The sequence below is a fragment of the Vulpes lagopus genome, chromosome X, assembly GCF_018345385.1.
Source record: "Vulpes lagopus strain Blue_001 chromosome X, ASM1834538v1, whole genome shotgun sequence".
In the NCBI taxonomy this organism is placed as follows: domain Eukaryota; kingdom Metazoa; phylum Chordata; class Mammalia; order Carnivora; family Canidae; genus Vulpes; species Vulpes lagopus.
In genome coordinates, this window is record NC_054848.1 from 69,878,474 (window position 1) to 69,885,449 (window position 6,976).

General features: G+C 40.0%; 1 non-coding gene across 1 annotated transcript; it reads left to right on the forward strand.

The window, feature by feature from the left end:
• The first annotated feature begins 748 nt into the window (after positions 1–748).
• On the forward strand, positions 749–852 carry LOC121483650. Its single transcript, XR_005985778.1, has one exon. It is a non-coding gene; the product is annotated as a U6 spliceosomal RNA (small nuclear RNA).
• Positions 853–6,976: the final 6,124 nt, after the last annotated feature.

Here is a 6,976-nt window from a genome sequence, read left to right on the forward strand (position 1 = left end):
TATGAAAGTAAAGACATGGAATCTTTTTAAAGCTGAAAATAAGTATGATGCAAGGAGTAATAATACAAGGCAGAAATCATTTGCTTTAAAGACTGCATCAAATATTATAGGATGTCCCATTGTGAAAAGCAGTCTATTGCAGAATTAGCAATCAAGGCTTTATGCCAACCTCCTGTTAAAACTTGTTTAGACCCTTAGCATGAGAAAGCCTGCAGCAACTTAAACTACTGTGGTTCATCTAAAATACATTTATAGTTACAAAAAACACAGCAAAACATCTACAAAGGAAAGATAGCACTAGAGGTTTAGAAGGGCAAGTTAGTAAAGCTTCCCAGAATTATCTCAGGCCTGTCAGGGAATGTTAAAAAACAGGTTTCCCCAACAGCTGCCAGAGACAGAACTGGAGATGCCACAAGTTAAAGGAAGCAAACACAGGGTGGAAGGACCCAAGGGATTTCTATCTTGTAGGCTCAGAGTGAGGAAATGTAGATAGGCACTTACCTCTGAAGTAGAGAAATATAAAAAGAAATTGAATGGGTTAATCCTTGTATAATCAACACAGTCTGTACACAAACAGGGAGATATATTCCATAATATGCAAAGTACTCATTACAGTGATTGCCAAAGAGTGTTTCTTAGCTGCTACTTTAGATAGGATAAAATGAAATTTACACATGAGTTAATAAATTAGGAGCTTAATCAGAAACACTCAAAAATGCATTTGCAAAAGAAAATAGTATATTTGAGTGCTTGCTTTGGCAGTGTATATACTAAAATTGTAATGATACAGAGAGATTAGCATGGCCCCTGCACAAGGATGACACACAAATTAGTGAAGTACTTAATTAAAAGAAAAGAAAAAATATAATATATGAGTCAAAACAGGCAGCATGGAAAGTTCCAAATAATTATACTCTTAAAGATTGCAAGCATTTGAGTCAAGTTCATGATAAATTCAGAAGGAATATTCAGAAATTTAAAAAGATATCAACTATTATCAATGGGTTAATTTTACCTCAATTTATACTAGCCAAGTCATTCATCCTCCTTCATTTCTCTTTCTTATATTCTTCTAAGTCATTCATAGGCCAAATATATGTTACATGGAAATTTACTAGAGATTTATGTTAAGAAACGTCACGATAAAATGTAGATCTATGTTGATTATATCTCTATCATAAAGTGTTCATAGTAACTTTAGACATACTGTAGAAATAATGTACAGAATATTCTATGCATTTATTCTATGAGGAGTTATAAATCTAAGATTGCACCAGATAGCTGTCACTCTTCTAATGTACCACAAGACACTGTCTTCTCACAAAGAGATGGAAAAATATTCCATGCTCATGGATTGGCAGAATTAATATTGTGAAAATGTCAATGTTACCTAGGGCAATTTACACGTTTAATGCATTCCCTATCAAAATACCATGGACTTTCTTCAGAGAGTTGGAACAAATCATCTTAAGATTTGTGTGGAATCAGAAAAGACCCCGAATAGCCCGGGGAATTTTAAAAAAGAAAACCATAACTGGGGGCATCACAATGCCAGATTTCAGGTTGTACTACAAAGCTGTGGTCATCAAGACAGTGTGGTACTGGCACAAAAACCGACATATAGATCAATGGAACAGAATAGAGAACCCAGAAGTGGACCCTGAACTTTATGGTCAACTAATATTCGAAAAAGGAGGAAAGACTATCCATTGGAAGAAAGACAGTCTCTTCAATAAATGGTGCTCGGAAATTTGGACATCCACATGCAGAAGAATGAAACTGGACCACTCTCTTTCACCATACACAAAGATAAACTCAAAATGGATGAGAGATCTAAATGTGAGACAAGATTCCATCAAACTCCTAGAGGAGAACACAGGCAACACCCTTTTTGAACTTGGCCACAGTAATTTCTTGCAAGATACATCCACAAAGGCAAAAGAAACAAAAGCAAAAATGAACTATTGGGACTTCATCAAGATAAGAAGCTTTTGCACAGCAAAGGATACAGTCAACAAAACTAAAGGACAACCTACAGAATGGGAGAAGATATTTGCAAATGACATATCAGATAAAGCGCTAGTTTCCAAAATCTATGAAGAACTTATTACACTCAACACCAAAGAAACAAACAATCCAATCATGAAATGGGCAAAAGACATGAAGAGAAATCTCACAGAGGAAGACATGGACATGGCCAACATGCACATGAGAAAATGCTCTGCATCACTTGCCATCAGGGAAATACAAATCAAAACCACAATGAGATACCACCTCACACCAGTGAGAATGGGGAAAATTAACAAGGCAGGAAACCACAAATGTTGGAGAGGATGCGGAGAAAAGGGAACCCTCTTACGCTGTTGGTGGGAATGTGAACTGGTGCAGCCACTCTGGAAAACCGTGTGGAGGTTCGTCAAAGAGTTAAAAATAGACCTGCCCTACAACCCAGCAATTGCACTGTTGGGCATTTACCCCAAAGATACAGATGCAATGAAACTCTGGGACAGCTGCACCCCGTTGTTTCTAGCAGCATTGTCCACAGTAGCCAAACTGTGGAAGGAGCCTCGGTGTCCATCGAAAGATGAATGGATAAGGAAGATGTGGTTTATGTATACAATGGAATATTACTCAGCCATTAGAAATGACAAATACCCTCCATTTGCTTCAACGTGGATGGAACTGGAGGGTATTATGCTGAGTGAAGTAAGTCAATAGGAGAAGGACAAACATTATATGTTCTCATTCATTTGGGGAATATCAATAAGTGTGAAAGGGAATATAAGGAAAGGGAGAAGAAATGTGTGGGTAATATCAGAAAGGGAGACCGAACATAAAGACTCCTAACTCTGGGAAATGAACTAGGGGTGGTGGAACCGGAGGAGGGTGGGGGTGGGGGTGAATGGGTGACAGGCACTGAGGGGAGCACTTGATGGGATGAGCACTGGGTGTTATTCTGTTTGTTGGCAGATTGAACACCAATAAAAAATAAATTTATTATAAAAAATAAACAATCAACAAGACTAAAAGGTAATCTATGGAAAGGGAGAAAAATATTTGCAAATGACTTATCTGATAAAGGATTAGTATCCAAAAATCTATAAAAAACTTATCAAGCTCAACATCCCAAAAGCAAATAACCCAGTTTAAAAATGGGCAGAAGACATGAATAGACATTTTTCCCAAGAGGACATACAGATTGCCAAAACACACAAGAAAAAATGCTCAACATCATTCGTCTTCAGGGAAATATATATCTAGACTACAATGAGATATTTACTCACACCAGTCAGAATAGGTAGAATCAACAACAGAAATCAACAGGTGTTGGGAAAGATATGAAGACCATGAACACTCTTAACACTCTTGGTGGAAATACAAACTGGTGCAGCCCCTCTGGAAAACAGTACGGAGGTTCCTCAAAAAGTTAAAAATAGAACTACCCTATGATCCAGCAATTGTCTTGTAGATAATTACTCAGAATATACAAAAATACTGGTTTTTAAGATTATTTATTTATTCATGAGAGATAGCGAGAGAGAAAGAGAGAGAGAGAGAGAAGCAGAGATACAGGCAGAAGGAGAAGCAGGTTCCATGCAGGGACCCTGATGCAGGACTCAATCCCAGGACTCCAGGATCATGCCCTGGGCCAAAGGCAGGTGCTAAACCACTGATCCACCGAGGAATCCCTCCAAAAATACTGTTTTAAAAGGATACACCCACCCTGATGTTTATAGCAGCACTAACAATAATAGCCAAATTATGAAAAGAGCCCAAATGTCCATTGACTGATGAATGGATAAAGAAGTAGTGGTACATATATATATAATGGAATATTACTCATCAAAATGAATGAAACCTTGCCATTTGCAATGACATGGATGGAGCTAGAGAGTGTTATGCTAAGCAAAACAATTCAGTCAAAGAAAAATATCATATTATTTCATTCATATGTGTCATTTAAGAAACAAAACAAAGAACCTAGGGGGAAAAAGAGACAGAGGCACCTGGGTGGCTCAGTCAGTTAAACATCTGCCTTCAGTTCAGGTCATGACCTCGGAGTCCTGGGATTAAGCCCTGCATCAGGCTCTCTGCCTGCTTCTCCCTCTCCTTCTGCCTCTCCCCTCTGCTCTTGCTCTCTCTCTCTCTCTCTCTCTCTCTCTCTCAAATAAATAAACCCTCTTAAAAAAGAAAGGGAGGGACAAATCAGGAAAGAGACTCTTAACTACAGAAAACAAACTGAGGATTACTGGAGAGGAGGTGGATGGGGAGATGAAATGGATGAGGGATATTAAGAAGGGCTCTTGTGATGATCACTAAATGTTGCATGTAAGTGATGAAATTCTACACTTGAAACTGATATTACACTCTATGTTAACTAAGTGGAATTTAAATGAAAACTAGACAAAAAATACTGGCAAATAATTAAATAAAAAATAATACACTGTAAAAAGTAATGTGATAAGGATAAATGCAGAGTGCTACGGGAACCCATTCTGAAGAATCATGAAGACTTTCTCAAAAGCCCCAGCAGAAACAGGAAGAATGGTAAGAGTACTAAAGGTAATGCACTGGAGTAAGAATTATGCAAATATCTGAAAGTAAGAGCCATCATGATGAATGGGAAAAATGCCAAGTGGTTCTCAACTCAGAAAAATTTTACCTCTCACAGGACATTTGGCAATGTCTTAGACATGGTTGGTTGTAAAATAGGAAAGGAATGCTACTGATGGGTAGAGGTCAGGAATGCTACTAAACTTCCTATAAGGCACAGGACTGCCCCCCATATCAAAGAATTATCCTCTCCAAAATGACAATAGTGCTAAGGTTGAGAAACTCTGTGTTAGGTAATTAGAATAGGAGATTTTAGGGACTCCTGTGTGGCTCAGCGGTTGAGCATCTGCCTTTGGCTCAGGGTGTGATCCCGGAGTCCGGGATCCAGTCCTGCATTGGCTCCCTGCATGAAGCCAGCTTGTCCCTCTGCCTGTGTCTCTGCCTCTCTCCCCCTCTGTGTCTCTCATGAATAAATAAATAAAATGTTTTAAAAAAATATGGGATTTTAAATTTTTGGTCTTTGTCAATTTGATAAGCAACCATAACCAAATGTGTTGCTTAAATTTACATTTTCTTGAATTCTAATGAGCTTAAACATTTAAATATATCAACTATGCATTTCTTCTTTAGTATTTTGTTTGTGTCCTTTGGAGCAACTGGTTTTTGGTCTGTTGCTTAGTCACCTGAAAGAACTTTATATATTACAGATAGAAAAGTCGTGTGATATATTTTGCAAAACTTTTTCTTACTTTATCATTTTCCTTGAAGATTCAGTTTCCTTTCTCTGTGGTTTCTAAGTATCATGTAGTCAAATCTATTATTATCTTTTCACATTTTATGCCTTTATATGATAAAAGCTGTTTTCAACCCAAACTGCATAAACTGATTATTTTAGTACACTGTGATAAATGGTGTAATAGAATAGTATGTCCCATACCAACATTGGGGAGATACAAAAAAGTGGTCAAATAAAATGAGGAAATGGGGCAGGATTAATTAATTAATTTTTGTCCTTTATATCCTAAGTGCATAGAAAAAGATTGTGGCACACAGTAGGCTGTCAATAAATATTCATTAAAGGATGAATGAATAAATAAGTCACAATTTATTGTTCATACAATTTCAGTTTATAAAATAATGTATATATACACTTTCAAACATTCTTTGTGAAATTAGGTAATGAGTAGAAGAGATCATACACTTTTGCATTATTCCTAGTTTACCCCCTTCAAAGCTACATCTGAATCTAGGGTTTCCAGGCTCTCAAGCCATCCTCGGAATAAACATCAGGCTTAGGGCTGCTCCAGATAAACTTGGAGATTGCCATGCATCTCCATATCCTCTTCTCAAACAAAAATGATTTTTATTTTGAAAGGAAAAGATTATTCTTCCTTCCCCCAGATACACACACATGTACACACACATTTTAAAGTATATTTTCAGGAGGGGAGGGGGCAAGATGGTAGAGAAGTTTGCACTTCTATCAAGGTAGGAAGACGGAAAAAAAATAATAAAGAAATAAAAAGGCATCCAAGAGGGAGGGGCCCTCACGAGGAGCCGGAAAAAGACCGAGAGGCAAGAGCCCTCAGGACAGGAAAGCCTCGTCCAGGAGAAGCAAGAGCTTCACCAATCTTCCCGGAAGGAAAGGCCCTGGCAGAGAGTTGGAGCAGGATCCCAGGAGGGGCAGGGATGTCCACAGGCTCCCAGGACCACTTAAAGAGGAACTGCACCCTGTGGAAAGCGTGCCACACCCCGCTGCCAAGCTCCCTAAAGGACTACATCATGCGCCCGGGTGGGCCCCGGGAGCAGCTGGGCGGCTCCGTGCGAAAAGGGCTGCCCGGCATGGGGAGCACGATTCCCAAGGTGCAGGGCCCGCAACCCAGGGCTCCGGGGACACAGCTCAAGATCCAGGGCTCCCCCCAAGACAGGCAGAGGCCGGGAGGGCCTAGGACACCAAGGACTCTCCTGCAGCTGGGTGGCCCTGAGCTGTGCATATCGGCGCCCGAGCCCCCGAAGCATTGAGGCCCCTGCAGACAGGGAGATGTGGTAGTTACTGCGGAAGCTGACTCCCGAGCTGGAGAGCTGGCCGCCGCCACTGTTGGTATTCTTCCTGGGGCCTCACAGGATAAACAACCCCACTGAATCTCACAGTGGCCTCAGAGGATAAACAGGATAAACAACTCCCACTGAGCCCTACACCAGGCAGGGGGCTGAGCAGCTCCCCCAGGTGCACACACCTAAGAATCAGCACAGCAGGCCCCTCCCCCAGAAAACCAGCTAGAAGGACAGGGGAAAAGCAAATTATTGACAAAGCTGCACTGGCCCCTTCCCCTTGGATGCTTTTTTATTTATTTTTTTTTCCGTCATCCTACCTTGAGAGAAGTGCAAATTCTTCTCACTGTAGCATTCCAGCTGTTCTCTC